Genomic DNA, 18,858 nt, shown 5'->3' with positions numbered 1-18,858 from the left:
GATGACATACTGGTAGAGGTATGGAAGCAATTTAGAGAGATGGCTGTAGAGTTTTTGACTTACTTATTCAACAGAATACTAGCGGGCGAAAAGATGCCTGAAGAATGGAGGAAAAGTGTTCTAGTTCCCATTTTTAAGAATAAAGGGGATGTTCAGAGCTGTGGGAACTATAGAGGAATAAAGTTGATGAGCCACACAATGAAGTTATGGGAAAGAGTATTGGAGGCTAGACTCAGGACAGAAGTAAGTATCTGCGAGCAACAGTATGGTTTCATGCCTAGAAAGAGTACCACAGATGCATTATTTGCCTTGAGGATGCTAGTGGAAAAGTACAGAGAAGGTCAGAAGGAGCTACATTGTGTCTTTGTGGATCTAGAGAAAGCCTATGACAGAGTATCAAGAGAGGAACTGTGGTACTGCATGCGTAAGTCTGGTGTGGCAGAGAAGTATGTTAAAATAGTACAGGGCATGTATGATGGCAGCAGAACAATGGTGAGGTGTGCCTTAGGTGTGACAGAGGAATTTAAGGTCGAGGTGGGACTGCATCAGGGATCAGCTCTGAGCCCCTTCCTGTTTGCGGTGTTAATGGATAGGCTGACAGATGAGGTTAGACTGGAATCCCCTTGGACCATGATGTTCGTAGATGATATTGTGATATGCAGTGAAACAGGGAGCATGCAGAGGAACAATTAGAAAGAAGGAGACATGCACTGGAAAGAAGAGGAATGAAGATTAGCCGAAGTAAAACAGAATATATGTGCGTGAATGAGAATAGTGGAGGGGGAAGAGTGAGGCTACAGGGAGAAGAGATAGCGAGAGTGGACGACTTCAAATATTTAGGGTCAACAATCCAGAGCAATGGTGAGAGTGGTAAGGAAAGTGAAGAAACGGGTCCAAGCAGGTTGGAACATGTCTGGTGTGTTACGTGACAGAAGAGTCTCCGCTAAGATGAGGGGCAAACTTTATAAAAGAATGATGAGGCTGGCCATGATGTACGGATTAGAGACGGTGGCACTGAAGAGACAACAGGAAGCAGAAATGGAGGTGGCAGAAATGAAGCTGTTGAGGTTCTTGCTCGGAGTGATCAGGTTGCATAGGGATTACAAGTGAGCTCATTAGCGGAACAGCCATACTTGGATGTTTTCTGGACAAGGTTCGAGAGAGCAGACTTTGATGGTTTGAACATGTTCAGAGGTGAGTGAGTGAGTATATTGGTAGAAGGGTACTCAGGATGGAGCTGCCAGGCAAAATTGCAAGAGGAAAACTAAAGAAAAGGTTGATGGATGTTGTGAGGGAAGACATGAGGACAGTGGGAGTTAGAGAGGAAGATGCATGAGATAGGCTTAGATGGAAAAAGATGACATGCTCTGGCGACCCCAAATGGGACAAGCCGAAAGGAAAATAATAAGAAACACTATATTGTATTTCTGTATACTTGCCATTCATCACTCAGAGACTTCTGCTGGAGCCGCTGCCGATGTTTGTTTTGGCAATAAAGAAAAAAGAATTGCTGTTAGTAAACACCTGGACTCTTTATCTTTAAAAATCACAGACCAAGTCCGAAACCTTGGTGTTGTGATTGATTCCGACCTGACTTTCAACAATCATATCAAATCAATCACAAAAACTGCCTTCTACCATCTGAAAAACATATCTGCAGTGAAGTCTTGTATGTGTCGAGCAGACCAGGAAAAGCTCTTCCATGCTTTTATCTCAAGTAGACTTGACTACTGTAATGGTCTTCTAACTGGACTCCCCCAAAAAATTATTAAACAGCTAATTCAGAATGCTGCAGCTCGCTTTCTGACCAAAACAAAGCGGTCAGAGCATGTAATGCCAATCCTAAAGTCCTTGCACTGGCTTTCAGTCACCTTTAGAACAGATTTTTAAGTTGTGCTACTGGTCTATAAATCACTAAATGATTTTGGTCCTGAATACATGAAAGAAATGCTGACAGAATACAAACCCAGTAGAGTTCTGAGATCGACTGACTCAGGTCAAATAGTGGAGTGCAGAGTCCAAAGCAAACATGGTGAAGCAGCATTTAGCTATTACGCTGCACACAAATGGAATAAGTTGCCAACAGAGGTGGGGTCAGCCCCAAGTGTGAATGTTTTTAAATCCAGGTTAAAAACACTTTTTTTTTTCTCTTGCTTTTTTAGAATATATCCACGTTTTGACCATATTACTTGCATTGTATGCGGTTTTAATTTTTTTTTTATATTTTGTCATTGTTATTGTTTTTATCTCGTTTTAAATGTTTTATCTCTTTGTTTTGTTTTCAATTAATAATTTAATCAATCATCATTAATTCAATCATGTAAAACGCATTGAGTTACCTTGTGTATGAAATGCGCTATACAAATAAATTTGCTTTGTGCGTGCAGTGTGTGTGTGTGTGTGTGTGTGTGTGTGTGTGTGTGTGTGTGTGTGGGTTTGGTTACCCAAATGTTTAAAATATGTCAACAGTACAGGATTTTTAATTTGCATGCTTGAGACAAAAATTACAACAGTATTACAACTAGTTGTTTTTATTTTCATAATGTCAGGTCATTCTTTTAGTGGAGGTGCAAACGGTGTAACAGAGGGCTTTATTTTTGAGAAGAACATCGTGATGGGGAGTTGTTTTTGTTTTTTATGATGCTCCAAAATTCCTCTGTACAGAGACATTACCTCCTCAACACGATTGCCGAACTCGACAGCTCGTAACATGTTGTCTATTTCCAGTGTGAGGTTTTGCACTTCCCTTACCATGTTGGACAACTGTTGCAGGTTCTCCAGGGTAAGGCCACAGTTTTCAGGTTCCTCCTTGTCATTGTCTTCGTCACTTGCAGCCCTTGTCAAGTCAAGAAGGTCATTGTCAGTCAGTGGTTCCATGTGGCATTCAATTAGGGCGCAGATGTCTTGCTGTGTCATGTCCACAAATCCTCATCCCTAATATTGTGAGCCAGCTTCACCGCCTTCTCCATTGCTGAGTGATGAATTTCATCAGGAGTAATGGCAGGATGGTCGTCCTTTAGGCCATAATTTTTTCCATCTTGAACTTATCGTCTCACTGTTCATATCCCTTAATTCCTCCTGGATATTACACAAACGTGTGCCCATGTCGTAAAAACGCCAGTCGTCTTTCACATTAAATTTGTTGCTGTTGTCATCAGTTGCCGAGATGAGGCCCTACATTGTGGAGCGGGTGTAGAGTTCCTTAAAGGCACAAATGACACCTTGATCCTTTGGCTGAGTAAGAGATGTGGTGTTTGGCGGAAGAAATTCTATTTCGACCCAGTCATACTGCAGGTCCGTTTCATGGCCTCCTGCACAGTCTATCAGGAGAAGGACCTTAAAGGGGAGGCCCTTTTCAGCCAGATGCAACTTCATCTGAGGGGATGAAGCAATGGGGGAACCACTCATTTGAAAGAGTCTTTGTGATCCAAGCCTTGGACTTGTGCATCCAATAAACTGAGAGCAGAGCCTTATTTTATTTTTTAAAAGCTCGTGGATGTTTTGCTTTATAAATGAAGCCTGGTTTCAACAGGAAATCAGCTGTATTCCCACACATGACGACAGTCACACAGTCGGGTCTTGAAGCCTGGCCTCTTTACTTTCTCCCTGAAGAGGAATTTGCGCAAAGGCATCCTTTTCCAAAACAGACCTGCTTCATCCATGTTAAAGACCTGCTCTGGGAGGTAATCTTCCACTCTGATGAGCTGCAGACATTCCTCCTCAACATAACGACGGGCGGCATCTGTGTCTGCTGAGGAAGCCTTGCCAAAGAGAGGCGTGCTTTTTAAGCTATAACAATTTTTTAATTTCGCGAACCAACCTTTGCTTGCGGAAAAGCCAAGTCCTCCAGGGGGAGAATCAGTCCTCACAGTGCTAGTGCTGGCTCAAGGTTTGTCGTCACTTTCTTCACCCTCTTCATCGCACAAGATTTGTTCGAAGAGGGCTTTGGTCCTGATCATGTTTGTGTCCAAACGCACCGCTTTCTTCCGACAATCTTCAATCTACAAAGTTAGTGCGGCTTTCATGCGTACAATTCTTTTATTCCGCGGAGTCACCACACGTTTCACTTCCTAGTTAACGATCATTGACACAGTTTTACGGATGTTTACCTCGTCCTTTCTTATGCAACAAACCGTGGATTCATTCACGTCATAATGGCACACCTCAGAAGCGTAACTCCTGCTGTCTTTGAGCTTATCCAGCAGTTTCATTTTTTTGGGGATTGTCATCATCTTCCTCTTCTGCTTTGGTGCATCTGAGGAAGCTTTCTCGTCAGCGAAACGCTTTGGTGGCATTGTAAACTAGTGTCGTTCAGTAGAACTATCAAATTGTGTCGGAATGGAGGACGATGAAGAGGAGGAAGTGAGTAAGATTTGCCGGTTTGCATGTGATGATGCACAGCAAGTCAGCTCACGAGATACTAAATCCACACATGATCTAATTGGTCCATGTTGCAGTGGGGATGACACCACCCAGGGATGATCCCACTACTGTATGTGCAGTAATGTACAGCATGTCGTCGCCCCAAGCTTATTACAGTACTGTACTAATGTATGCTGGCTTTTTTTTTTTTTTTTTTTTCATTGATCCATGTCATTGCGCTGGGGATAGCGCATAACCTTCCCCTGCAATATACAGTACAGTACTGTAGTACGTAGCGATCCAGCTTTTTTTTTGGGGGGGGGGGGGGGCGGCTCAGAAATCCGCGTTAGGTGATCCTTGTACCATACAAATCTAAAATATGTAAACAGTATTTGTACCTCGTGTATTTGAGACGAAAAGACGTATTTAGTTAAATCTTTAATGATGAAACCTAATAAATATAATATATACAATATTATAAATATATAACATTGTCAGGTTTACACAGCCTTATGCATAGTCAGGGACAACTTCTTCAGGGGCATGGTCATTGACGTGTCCGGTGATAGAGGATCCGGTGATAGCCAGGCTCACACAACCCAGGACATTTAAAATGCAATTTCTCTAGGAAGGAAAACAAGAGGAACATCTTGCTTGCGAGGAGAACTTGGGATGTATCTCTTTCACAATCTCCAACCCGCTCTGCGCACATCTCCATGAATCCCCATTTTTATTCCTTCGTGAGGTCCGCATCACAGCAAAGTAAATGTGACAAAGAAAGCAACTGTGACAAAAATAGCCAGTGTGAGTCTTTGCAATGTCTTCATCACCCTCTCGAGATGGTCAGTTTTTATGTTGTCTGCTGCATCCCTGTCTGATGTTTCCACGGCACCTTGCTGTCGGGTGTTTCCACGGCACCCAATGTAACTTGATTCCATCACATTGTTTAAGCACATCACAGCAAAAGTTTCCATGGCACCCAATGGGTTCTTGATTGCATCACATTAAGCAAAGAGGCATTAAAAGCATCCAAGAGAGCAAATATGAGACAACTTTATCTCCAATTAATCCAACATTTCCCTCCTGTTTATCTAGTATTTGCTTAAATTCTCACATCACCCAAAATAGACACGCTAGATTTTCGACTAGATTACCCCAGCAAAGGATACATCTGCACTATTTGTTCTCTTTGGGTGTGATTGCTGTGGTAATAATTCTATTTAGGCAAGAGCACAGACAGAGAATACAACAACAACCACACAAAGTAAAAATGGCTGCGACAACCGCATTGAAATTAAAATAGATGAGACTTGTGCTTCTTATTTACCGAACACACTCATCCATTTGTCCCACATGGAGGTGTCAACATCAGAGTGCCTATTCCTGTTACCGTCGAGGACACTAAGGCCTTCTATAGTCCTGGTCAGACTACTTTTCAGCAGCCATACGGTTCAGAATGAAGATGCAACATCGCTCCCCAAAGAGAGCGCAGACACCACCTTTTTCAGCCAGGATCATGTCCATGGCTATTTGGTTTTGAAATGCCATTAAATAAGTGGCTGCGAGGTGCTCATGTTCAGCCTCGAAAACATTTTTGAGTCCAATTTCCCGATTTTGGACATTGTAGTGGATGTAGCAGGGTTCGCATGCGGCGCTAAAAGTCCCTAAAAACCCCTAAATTTCCGAGAGTGCATTGAGGGGCCCCTAAAAGTACGAATAATTCAGCGAAAACCGGTCAAGCCCTTAAAAAGGCCTTAAATTTAAAAAAAATCAATAGGAGGACATCTACTGCCAAAATTCTCCCTAAAAAATATAAATCTTTTATCTAAAAAAAAAAATTGCGATCCGGCTGGCGTCCAAAACAGCCGGAAATTGTCAACGGAAGTCACTGTGTTCACAACTAGTCGCCATCTTGTCGTCGATATTCCATTGTTCGTTTCCGTGAGTAGGCATTACGCTTAGTCTTCCTGACGACGTAGCGTACTTCTTTGATCGATCAAACTTGTATCATGGGGAAGTGCATTTTGCAAGATGCTTGGGTTGAAAGTAAGGAGTTTGGGAGCTGGGTTCATCGAGATCCAAAAGATCGGCACATGTTCTGCTGCCATCTGTGCAAACAGAGTTACCAGCTTGGAAAGATACGCGTCAAAGCACTGGAGTCGCACCGGAAAAACCCGAGACACGCTGATTTGGCGAAGACTGTCTCATCTTCCGTTGGTATGAATCTGTTTCTGTCAAAATATCAAGATAGTGAAGCATCAACTTCAGGCAGTGGTAATGGCAGTGCATGCACACCTACAGTTGTCCAGTCATCGACTTCAACCAGCCAGAAGTCAGGCTTTATGAATGTAGTTCAATACATGAAAACGGACTCGTTAAAGGAAGAGATCATGTGGACTTTAAAAGTGATCTGCAGCCATTACAGTTACAACTCTTGTGAAAATAATTCGAAAGTGTTTGCAGTCATGTTTCCAGACAGTGACATTGCTAAAAACTACCACTGTAGGGAAAGGAAGACTTCGTACCTGGCTACATTTGGCATCGCTGCCCACTTTTCATCTCTACTGGGGCAGAAAGTGAAGGCTGATTCAGAGTATGTCCTCCTCTTTGAGTCTCTAAATCATGAGATGCAAGAGAAGCAGCTGAACATTCATGTGTGATTGTGGATAGATGACCGGGTCCGCACTTTCTACCTAACCTCTGAATTCTTGGGACATTCAGTAGCAACTGATCTTCAGGAGCGTCTGGACCCTATCGTGTGTGACTTCAGTCACCAAAAGCTGCTCCAGCTCTCAATGGATGGCCCCAATGTTAATTGGAAGCTGTACAAATCTATTCAAGAACAAATAGAAAAGATGACCACCCGCCGCATGCTTCAGACTGGAAGCTGCGGTCTACACATCCTCTATAATGCATTTCGAATTGGTTGCGTGGCAGCTGGATGGGGGGTGGAAGATTTTCTGTCCACCCTCTACAACTTGTTTTGCGAAGCACCTGCCAGGCGCAAGAACTTTAAACAAGTCACTGGATCCAACACGCTCCCTTTCATGTTCTACAAGCACAGATGGCTTGAAAACATTAATGTGGCAGAGAGAGCCATCACCAAGATGCCACACGCACGAGATTATTGAGAGGCAGCAAGGACGAAGAAGATGACCTGCCCAACCAACAGCTCCTTCACTGTTGTTCAGAAAGCAGCACAGGACCCCATCTTTGTTGCCAAGCTTCACTTCTTTCTCATATGCGCCAGGCTGGTGGAACCATTCCTGAAATTGTACCAGACTGACAAGCCTATGCTTCCCTTCATCGCAAAGGACATGGGCACCCTCATCAAGACTCTGATGGAAAGGTTCATCAAGCTTGAAGTCCTTAAAGAAAAGGCAACCTCCCTCACCAGCCTTGTCCAGATTAATGTGGGTGACACTAACACTGGGTCACACTGGGTGGATTTATCGAAAATAGGCATAGGCTTTGCTGCTGAGAGACTACTTCTGAAATCTGGCATTTCAACTGACTGTGTAAACCAGGAATTTAGAATTAGCTGCCAAACATTCCTGGTCAACATGATGGAAAATTTGCTGTAGAAGGCCCCATCATATACAGTTTAGTCCGCCTACTAAACTGGATGGACCCTCGGCAGATTGCCATGAAAGATGAGAAGGAGAACAACAACAAAAAACTCCCAAAAACCTTGAACATCATTGTGGATCACAGATGGGTGGCGGAAAGCAATTGCGACAGGATTCTGTTCCAGTATTCCAGACTGAGTGAAAAGATCCAAGAAGATGAGGAGATTAGGGTCGCTTTATCTGATTTCAACATCTCTCAGGACAGGCTGGACACGCTCTTCCACTCCACTCTGCATCAGCAGGAAAGCCAGCAGTTCCAGGAGCTAAGGGGGGTCATAAAGCAGCTGCTGCCCCTGTCCCATGGACAGGCATCTGCGGAAAAAGGCTTCTCCACAAACGGAGGCAAATAGTGGAGGTGGTCCAGCAATATGGCGGGGCTGACATGGTGCCTATCACAAAGGAGCTGTTGGTCGCTGCGTCTTCTGCCAGAAGTATTTACGTCCAGCATCTTGAGGAGGAAAAGAAGGATGCATCAAAACAGGCAGAGAAGAGGAAGTCAGCTAAGGCAGAGATAGACAGCCTCAAAGCCAAAAAAAAGCCAGAATAGAGACTGACATATCTACGCTTATTGAGAAGGCTGACAGGGTGTGTGAGTAGGCAGAAGAAAAGAGGAATCTGAGGTTTATAACCGAGGCCAATGCACTCAGAGGCAGAGCAAAGGACAAGAGAGCCACTTTAGCACCTCTGCAGCAACAAATAGAGGAGTCACTGGGTAGGCTCAAGGAGCTAGAGTAGGGGTGCTGAGACAGACATCTATAGAAGACATTTGTAAATGTGTATAAAGCTAAAATAGTAGTTAGAATCTGTTTTTCTGTAGACTATGTGAAGACGTTGACAATGGTCATATCAATGAAAACTACCACAAGGGGCGACAGGTGATCACTGTCACAGGTACTGAGGTACTGGAACCTTTGATGAACCAAGAATGGTTGATGGCACCATTGGGTGTCTTTTTTCCTTACTCTTGAATTTCCACGATGGCCCTAAATTTTTCGTGTCGGCCCCTAAGAATGCCCCTAAAAAGCCCTTAAATTTTTTGGGTCAGACTGAGTATGTCTGAGTATAGTACTACATTGTAGTTTATTATCTCCGTGCTCTTGTTGTTTGCACACCACCAACACAGGAACGATTCAAATCCAGCTGCCATTTGTATTCAGTATTATAAATGTATAACATAATTCTTAATTATAAAACACGGTATTATGAATTTGACACCACTCTTTGGAACCAACCAATAAAGTTGATGGTTAAACAAGAGTTAACTTTTTTTTAACACTTTACATTAAAACTATTCATTCCTCTTGTTGAAAGCAGAAAACAAAGATCTTACCATGTCAACGACTGAAGGGGACAGAATCTCACTCAGCGATACAGCGGAACCTCAGAATTTGGAACGTAATTTTTTTAAGGAAGTGTTCAAAATTTAAGTTGATCAACTTCAGCAACATATTTTCCCATAGGAAATAATGTAAATAAGTTTAATCCATTCCCAACCTCCAAGGTCTTATTTTAATTCCTTTCTATGTAAAAACATGTACACACTACATTTCAATGATAAAAAAATACACAAACTTGAAGCAACGCAGATGTGTATCATTTACCTTTTTGGTGGTGGTGCGATGGCATTGGAGGGACTCGGTAGGGAAGGAAGAAGTGTCAAAGTCACCCCTCAATGATTTGACTGCGTAATTCTCCTGTAGTTTCTCCTTTTCTTCAATTTGGCTTTTGCTTTGTCATGCAAGTCACTCATTTGGCAACACTAGCTGCCATTTATTACATTTTTAATTCTTTAGGATCATCAAAATAGTCGACTGACCTAGCAAGAGCCGGAACAAACATGCACCACATTTCCGTACTTAGCATACTTTGATCCACTGTGGTTTTCTAAACTTTCCTTTTCCTTCACTGCTGGGATCACCACTGTCTCTCTTTGGGCCCATGGCAATGAAAATACTGGAAAAATATAAAACAATCTTGAGAAGCACAAGCTGTGCTATGAGCACGCAACAGCTTGCTGTGAGTGACTGCTTCACTCGAAGTGAGCAGTGGCTCCCCTCGGCAACGCTCCATGTGCATACGTCATCGCTCCACTCGATTGGGCTACCTGGTCAATGTGTTTCACTTTGCACACTTGTTCGGGCCCAGAGAATTGGGTAAAAAACCGAGGCATTTTTCCACAGATTTTCTTGTCCAAAAACTATGTACAACCACCGAGATGTTTGAATTCTGAGGTTCCAATGTATTTGTGATAAAGGAGGGGAGGAGAGATCGTATAAGTCATGTGAAAAGGATATGCTTCTTCTTCTTTTCCTTTCAGCTTGTCCCGTTAGGGGTCGCCATAGTGCGTCATCTAACCCTATCTCGTGCATCTTCCTCTGTAACACCCACTGGCCTCATGTCTTCCCTCACAACATCCATCAACCTTTTCTTTGGTCTTCCTCTCGCTCTTTTGCCTGGCAGCTCCATCCTCAACACCCTTCTACCAATATACTCATTCTCTCACCTCTGGACATGTCCAAACCATTGAAGTCTGCTCTCTCGAACCTTATCTCCAAAACATCCAACTTTGGCTGTCCCTCTAATTAACTCATTTGTAATCCTATCCAACATGTTCACTCCGACCGAGAACCTCAGCATCTTCATTTCTGCTACCTCCAGTTCTGCTTCCTTTTCTCTATGAATGTGTTCGGATATATCCCTGTGTTACTCAATAATGGTAAATACTGATGTGTCATATTTGAAAAATGTACGGGTGTTGTCAGCAATTCCTGCAGATATAACGTTGCGGGTGTAATTAGGGAAGGAACACTAGTATGTTCCTGAATTAGGGGAAAAAACATAATTTTAAAACTTCTTAGATTAATATAACATAACTTTAAATTAAAACTAAAATGAACAAATACACAACTAATAAAACAAAACTTTCATGAGAACATGATATAAAACAGTATTTAAAATTTTTCATCAATAAAAATTTGTGATCTGACAGACTTAATCTGAAGAAAATTAAATGCACTTTCCTGTCATGGAATAAACACGGTCTATACCCGCAATGATTTGAAAATGCTGAAAGTTTCGTTAATCATAATCGGTGTTAGTTGCAACAAACTAGCGATACATTGTGACAAACATTCCAATCATGATGTATTGTTCTAATCAAGCGTAATTTACGGTGGTATCTATTGTCAATCCATTGATGAAAGATAGCAGTAGATGATCTATATCAAGGGTGTCAAACTCAAATTCACAGAGGGCCAAAATTTACAATTGAACAAAACCACGGGCCAAGGTTGAACAGATTAACCTTTTAATATGGAACCAAACAAGTGTGTCATAGATTATATTTGGCCCGCGGGCCAGAGTTTTGACATCTGTGATCTATATCTTCCAAAAGCGGGGAAAAAAAAAATGATGATGCGGTACCACGGGGGAAAATAACCATTTGCATTTAGATAAATGGACAAACTAGTCTAACGTTAGAACTTAGATCAAATCAAAGTAAATCACAAACTCATACTTATTATAGTTAAATACTGAAAATTACCTGTTATCGCTCAGAAATGTTTTTTGTGTAGCTGAATTTCCTTTGACATGACTCATGACGTTGATAACTTTCGACATAAATGCGCTCACAATACGTGAAGAAGCGCAGAACATGTGCTTTTGGCATAACGTCCGAAGATGCTCTGTACGATAACTTGCATTTCCTGTTTCTGGGTGAATACTGATTGTTTAGGATCAGCTTGTACTGTTAGCAACGTTTCTGAACCAAACACTTAAATTAATGTCAAGACTACACAAAATAAGCTAAATCTTTCAATTTCTATGTATTTCTACTCGTAACAAATTTTACACGCGTGATTTTTCATGCTTGACTGTGCAGATTTGTGAGTGTGAATCCGTCAAATCACAGTGACTGATACATAGTTGACAACTAAAATGGAGATTTCTTTGTTTTATATAGTATTAAAACTATTAAAACTGGTTTTCTTAAACACCTTTTTTTTTTACTTTATCTTTGTTGCATGGTTTAAGATAAAAATACACTTATGTGATGCATAGCAGACGATTAACCCAAGACTTTAAAATCTAGTTAGCCAATATTTTGTTTTGTACATGCGGTTTTATAAGTTAATCAATTATATTGTTGTGCATTCGTACTCGACCTCTGCCGGGAGTAATACCTCTCTACTTCGTGGATCACCAATCGCAGATTCAGTGCATCGCTGGGTTCCCCCCCCAAAAAAGGCAGTTTGTCTCACAGTACGTGCTACAGATATAAGATTTTAAGAAGACTATACAGTGATATAATACATTTAGTGCTTTATAATTTACAATTATATTATGTATCCATAATACTGTATGTATTATATTTATAAGGTTTTACGATTAAAGATTTAACTAAATACCTCTTTTTGTCTCAAATATGCAAAGAACAAATACTGTTTGCATATTTTAAACATTATGGTACCAACATAAAAATACATCCCCCACTACTTTGCAGTTTTTCACTTTTCATGGGTGGTTCTGGTACCAATTAACTGATATAGGCTTTTTGGTCCCTATATGACCGTATGCTTTTGGTCCACATTGCCGGCAGTAAGTCGGACTTGTTTCCTGTGAGGGTTGGACTCTGCCAAGGCTGCCCTTTGTCACCAATTCTGTTTATAAAATTTATGGACATAATTTCTAGGTGCAGCCAAGGTGTAGGGGGTTCTGGTTCGGTGAGCTCAGTATTGCATCTTTGCTTTTTGCAGATGGTGTAGTTCCATCGGCTTCATCAAGCAGTGATCTCCAACTCTCACTGAGGCGGTTCACAGCCGTGTGTGAAGCGGTTGGGATGGGAATTGGCACATCCAAATCTAAGTCAGAAATGGGTGGCGTGCCTTCTCCAGGTTATGGATGAGATCCTGCCCCAAGTGGAGGAGTTCAAGTATCTTGGGGTCTTGTTCATGAGTGATGGAAGAATGGAACACGACATTGACAGGCGGATCAGTGAAACATCTGCAGTGATGCAGACTTTGTATCGGTACATTGTGGTAAAGAAGGAGCTAAGTCGAAAGTCGAAGCCCTCAATGTACTGGTTGATCTACATTCCTACTCATGAGCTGTGGGTTCTGACCGAAAGAACAAGATCACAAATACAAGCGGCCCAAATGAGTTTCCTCCACAGGGTGTACAGGCTCTCCATTAGAGAGAAGGTGAGAACCTCGGTCATACGGGAGGAGCTCAGAGTAGAGCCGCTGCTCCTCTGCATTGAGAGGAGACAAATGAAGTGGCTTGGGTGTCTGATTCGGATGCCTCCTGGACACCTTCCTGGTGAGGGAAGGAGGAGACCGTGGACATGACCCAGGACACGCTGGAGAAACTACATCTCTCGACTGACCTTTGAACGCCTTGGGATCCCCCGTCGAATGAAGTAGCTGAGCAGAGGGAAGTCTGTTAAAGCTACTGACCCTGCGATCCGACCTCGGATAAGCGATAGAAGATGGATGGATGGATAGTTAGTCTTTTTGCAAGGGTAAAAACAAAAAAAACTTTGCTTAGTTGCAATCCTAAACAATGTTTGTCTTGCGGTTGTTGAATTCCTGCAAGATAGACGAAATGGAAAATTCAAATCAGTACTGGCAACAGATGTTACACTGTAGTGTGAACTAGTGCGACGAGGCTGGCAACCAGTTCAGGGTGTACCTGGGATAGACTCCAGTACTCCCGTGAACCTTGTGAGCATAAACTGGTCAGATAATGGATTGATAGATTGAAGGACTGCCTTTGCTTTTGAAATGTAGCTAACACCAGCCGAGTTAGCTTCGTCGAATCCAAATGTTTTCACTCAGCGGGGTAAGACCTATGTTGTGGCCAATGTTCTCTCCAAGCTGCATGCATTCGCAATTGCACATTGCTGATGTGGTCCCTGCGCACAGACATTGTGTTGCGCACAAAAAAAAAAAAAACCCCGAATTGAAAGTACTATAATAATATATATAGTAATATAACATACAACTATAGAATTTTCTTTGTGCCATTTTGCAACATGAGTCAATGAGTGAGGGGTGACTGACTGCATCTGATTCACATGGGTACACAGCCCGTCAACTGACGTTTACAATGACAGTGTCCACCGCCAGGTTGTGTTGTGAGTTGTCAAAGCGGTCTGGGTGTCGTAGGGCGAAGAAGAGGGAGAAAAACTGCTTAAATTTCCGCTCGTGGTGAGAGCAAAAAAAAAAAAAAAGATGCTTTTATTTTAAGATACAATGACTGTCAGACTATGTGCAAATAGAAGAAAAGGTGATGAAAGTTGGTGAGATTTATTTTGTTTGACCGAGAAATGTCTGGTCCGAAAAATGTTGCAAAGTGAAAGTAGAAAACAAGTCTACGGAAGGAAATGTGTGGCTACATTGGAAGCTGGACTACCTCAAACGTCACATTCCGTACAAATAATTTGAAAGCAAGAATTGTACGCAGATGTAAGTTGAGAATCGGGATCAGTACTTCGTTGGGGGAGAGTGCCAAAGAGAAAAGGAACGAGCTGAGACTGGTCAACGAATTGAACTCGAAGCAAGTTACTTCTCATCGAGAATTTTGTGGTAGCCATCAACTGGAATCCATCTCTCTTGTCAGTTTCACAAATTCGCAATCACATGGCACTGTACTCAGTATCCGAGGACAGTACCTGAGTACAGTAATACCTCGTTTTTCGTGGTTAATTGGGACCAGAACCCCGCCCCCCAGCCCTCCGTGAAATGTAACCAACCACACAGAATACAAAGGCATACAAACCTGGTTGTGTATTTTACATTTTCATCTTTGTCTTTCGGCTTGTCCCGTTAGGGGTCGCCACAGCGTGTCATCTTTTTCCATCTAATCCTATCTCGCGCATCCTCCTCTAACACCCACTGTCCTCATGTCCTCCCTCACAACATCCATCAACTGACTCTTTGGTCTTCCTCTCGCTCTTTTGCCTGGCAGCTCCATCCTCAGCACCCTTCTACCAAAATACTCACTCTCTCGCCTCTGAACATGTCCAAACCCATCAAAGTCTGCTCTCTCGAACCTTGTCTCCAAAGTATGTAACTTTGGCTGTCCCTCTAATGAGCTCATTTGTAATCCTATCCAACCTGTTCACACCAAGCGAGAACCTCAGCATCTTAATTTCTGCTACCTCCAGTTCTGCTTCCTGTTTCTTCTTCAGGGCCACCGTCTCTAATCCGTACATCATGGCCGGCCTCACCACTGTTTTATAAATTTTGCCTTTCATCCTGGCGGATACTCTTCTATCACATAGAACACCGGACACCTTCCGCCTACTGTTCCACCCCGCTTGGACCCGTTTCTCCATTGCTCTTTATTGTTGACCCCAAGTATTTGAAGTCGTCCACCTTCGCTATCTCTTCTCCCTGGAGCTTTACTCTTCTTCCTGCGCCCCTCTCATTCACACACATATATTCTGTTTTACTAAGGCTAATCTTCATTCCTCTTCCTCTCCTTTCCTAACCTGCCATCTTTCTTACTGTTCCTCCGCCTGTTCCCTGCTTTCACTGTAGATCACAATATCATCTGTAAACATCATGGTCCAAGGGGAATCCAGTCTAACCACATCTGTCAGCCTATCAATTACAACTGCAAACATGAAGGGGCTCAGCGCGGAAGCTAGCATTCAGCTGTCCGTATGCACTGCAAAAGAATATTGTGCAAGCAATAATTCAGTTTTACACCAAGAAAAACAGATGGGGATATGATGGTGAATTTAAGAAAATAAATGAAATAAACTTGGCAGCGGGCAATTGAATTTATAGTTGGCTTGGTTTGTTTAGCAATGTATTTTTAGTGTAGTTAAAAGAACAAACGTCTGTTGACATTTTCATTGTAAGTTTGGAAAAACTTCAATAAAATAATTCTTAAGTGTTCAGATGGCTATGTAAATGCTTTAATCTGATTCTTTTAATAAGCCATGTAACTTAACGTCTGAAGTTGCTCATAGTGGTCAAAGGGACCGCTCAGGGGCTCAATATGTTTGCGCAGACATGAAAAAAAATTAGAGGGAGCATTGGTTGTGGCCACAGCCACTCCCGACAAAAAGCTGGCCACTGGGCCGATGGTCCCAATATTTATTTTTTTATTTTATTTTATTATTATTTTTTTTTACCGTGAAAAGAAAGAAAACTGAGTCTCCTGGAGCTTGGCCATGACACCAAGTCTCGCTGAAATTGAACATTCCCTTCTTTTCTTTTTTTTTTCTTTTCCTCAATCAATATATTTAGAGAAAAGGCTCATAACATTTTTACAAACAGCAATAAATGATCAAAATTGATGTGGACAGTTTATGCCCACTTTAACCCATGTTTATATCAAAACGATCACGCCATTACAGTTGTACCTCTACTTACGAATGTCTCTCTTAATGAAAATTTCAGGTTCCGAAATGCCTTTTCAGAAAAATATTCTCGTTACAAAGGAAAATTTGGATGCGAAAGGCAAAAATAGGCGCTGCTATTTGCAGCCCCCAAATTCCACCAAACGTAAATATCCTGTACCTTTGAAAGTGGCGAGGAAGAGCCGCTCTCCCATTGGCTAGGAAGGACCTCAATCTTTACCCATGATGCTCTTGATTTCCCATTAATATACGAGCATCACCAAATCACACGCAAGCACTTTCGATATGCCTTGTCACACGCTAGCGCACCATGGTAAAGTACAGTCACTCACATCACAAATGTATCGGTGTGGCCAGTCATGCCCGCAGATATAAAGTTATGGGTCTGGTCCACAAGTCATGCCCGCAGATTTAAAGTTGCGGGTGTGTGTTCTGTTTGTAATTATGAGTGAGTCACTTTAAGAGTGGATGGGGCAGTGTCAGGTAAACCAGGAAGTAGAAGCAGGCTGTGCAGCAGCTCGTTGTTAAGGACGTCAGGCTGTGGTTCACTGTGCTGGATCGGTTTTCATGTGCGCTGAGGGTGTGCGACAAGTGCGCAATTGCGCAGTGGCGCACCGTGGAGGGAACATTGATCAAGAGTACACAAAATAAGCAACATCTTTCAATATCTATGTATTTTTACTCATAACAAATTTTACGTGCGTGATTTTTCGTGCTCGACTATGCAGATTTGCAAGTGCGGGAGCGCACAGGTGCTTACATGCCCGTCAAATCATAGTGACCGAAAGTACAAGTTTTTTGTGAATTTTTGAACCAACTCAATTTTCAGTTGAACACGTGGCCAAAGAAATGTAGTCTGCCTTGAGTGTGTTGCAAATATACGGAGAGGAAGGAAAACATTTACTAACTGATCCAGTGCTCAGCATGAGTGAAAAAAGTGGTAGTTGACACTTATGTGTGTCTATATTTTAGTTATTTATTCTTTATTCTCTTTATTTTTCTTTCTTACGTACTTTATTACTTAGTTTATTAAAGGAGAAGTCCGGTCGTTTGGATTAACAATGTATCTGATAGGTCATGTCATATGTACTGTACCTTGAAAATTTGAGGTTAATCCTCTATCATTTAATGGTGTTTTGAGAAGGTTTTTATCGGCAATTACGAATTTTCATGGGTGCCGCCATTTTGGCGAGTCACATGACCTACATGCGCGGATGTGACGTAATACGTGCCCCAGCAAAGCCTCGCTTACATTGGGACACAATTATAGCCAGCACTGATTGCTCGGATTTATCCTCATCTGATGAAGAAATAGCAGTATCGGTTGATCAGAAAGAAGGAGGAATACCTCCATACAGATATGAACCTCTGGCTGTAAATATTGAATATTTGAATGGTTCTTCGGAAGGGAATGACGCGGAGTCTGACTACTCGGAGGCCGATGCACGCGACATTAAGATCCAGCTCCCTATGGCCCTGTGTTGGAACGAATAGGAAATAACACTTTTTTCATTTATGGTTAGGTTATATAATAATTTTACTAATTTATAATCTCGTCCCAAAAATCGAACCCTGCCCACGAATGGATTAAGTGTGTAAGCAATGGCTCGGTTACATTCCTACACAATCATGGACAGCGCTGCTTTCTCGGATTTATCCTTATCTGATGAAAAAATAGCAGTATTGGTTGCTTGGGAAGACGGAGGAATGCGTCCATACAGATTTGAACCTATGGCTGTAAATGTTAAATATTCAGATGGTTCTTTGGAAGGGAATGACGCATGTCTGACTATGCAGAGGCCGATGCGTGGGACATACCATTATACATCCTATCGATTTTGGAGTGCGTTTAGGCCAGCCAGCGGAAGACTGCACTGAGGACAGCGCTCGTGGCCATGAAGGATAATAGAACCCATCAGTGAATGGTAGGCCTTATATTGTGGGAAAGGACCTGGGGAATTTTTGTGTGTGTGTGTGTGTGTGTGTGTGTGTGTTGTGTGTGTGTGTGTGTGTGTGTGTGTGTGTTGTGTGTGTGTGTGTGTGGTGTGTGTGTGTGTGTGTGTGTGGTGTGTGTGTGTGTGAGAGTGTGTGTGAGAGTGAGAGAGAGAGAGAGAGTGATTGTGGAGTTTGCATGTTCTCCCCCTGCCTGCGTAGGTTTCCTCTGGGCACTCCGGTTTCAGATCCTTAAATGATACTTTTTCTTACTGGACAGAACATACCACCAAACATTCCGCGGATTATTTCTATCCAAATTATGGCAAAATTTCGCGATACAGTAAGGTATTTTACCGTATCCGATCGTGTTGGTACCGCATGTGAAGACACTACGATGATTTCGTTTGCGCAAGTAATACGTCACATCCGCGCATGTAGGTCATGTGACTCGCAAAAATGGCGGCACCCATGAAAATTCGTAATTGTCGATAAAAATCTTCTCAAAACACCATTAAGTGATAGAGGATTAACCTCAAATTTTCAAGGTACAGTACATAT

At 42.3% G+C, this 18,858-nt stretch overlaps 1 protein-coding gene across 7 annotated transcripts in view; it reads left to right on the top strand.

Annotated features, from left to right (window-relative positions):
- si:dkey-156n14.3 (zinc finger protein ZXDC) overlaps positions 1 to 18,858 on the top strand; it is an 87,035-nt gene that overhangs the window by 60,733 nt on the left and 7,444 nt on the right. Inside the window, exon 9 of one of the 7 annotated variants that reach the window (XR_009796655.1) lies at positions 12,749 to 13,512. The exons of the other annotated variants lie outside the window; for them this stretch is intronic. The gene's annotated coding sequence lies outside the window, so the exon portion shown is untranslated. The remainder of the gene's footprint in view (positions 1 to 12,748; positions 13,513 to 18,858) is intronic. 7 annotated transcript variants of the gene reach the window in all.

The sequence above is a fragment of the Syngnathoides biaculeatus genome, chromosome 10 (assembly GCF_019802595.1).
Source record: "Syngnathoides biaculeatus isolate LvHL_M chromosome 10, ASM1980259v1, whole genome shotgun sequence".
Taxonomy (NCBI): Eukaryota; Metazoa; Chordata; class Actinopteri; order Syngnathiformes; family Syngnathidae; genus Syngnathoides; species Syngnathoides biaculeatus.
The sequence above is the reverse complement of the archived record's forward strand: the minus strand, read 5'-3'. Positions and strand labels throughout refer to the sequence as shown.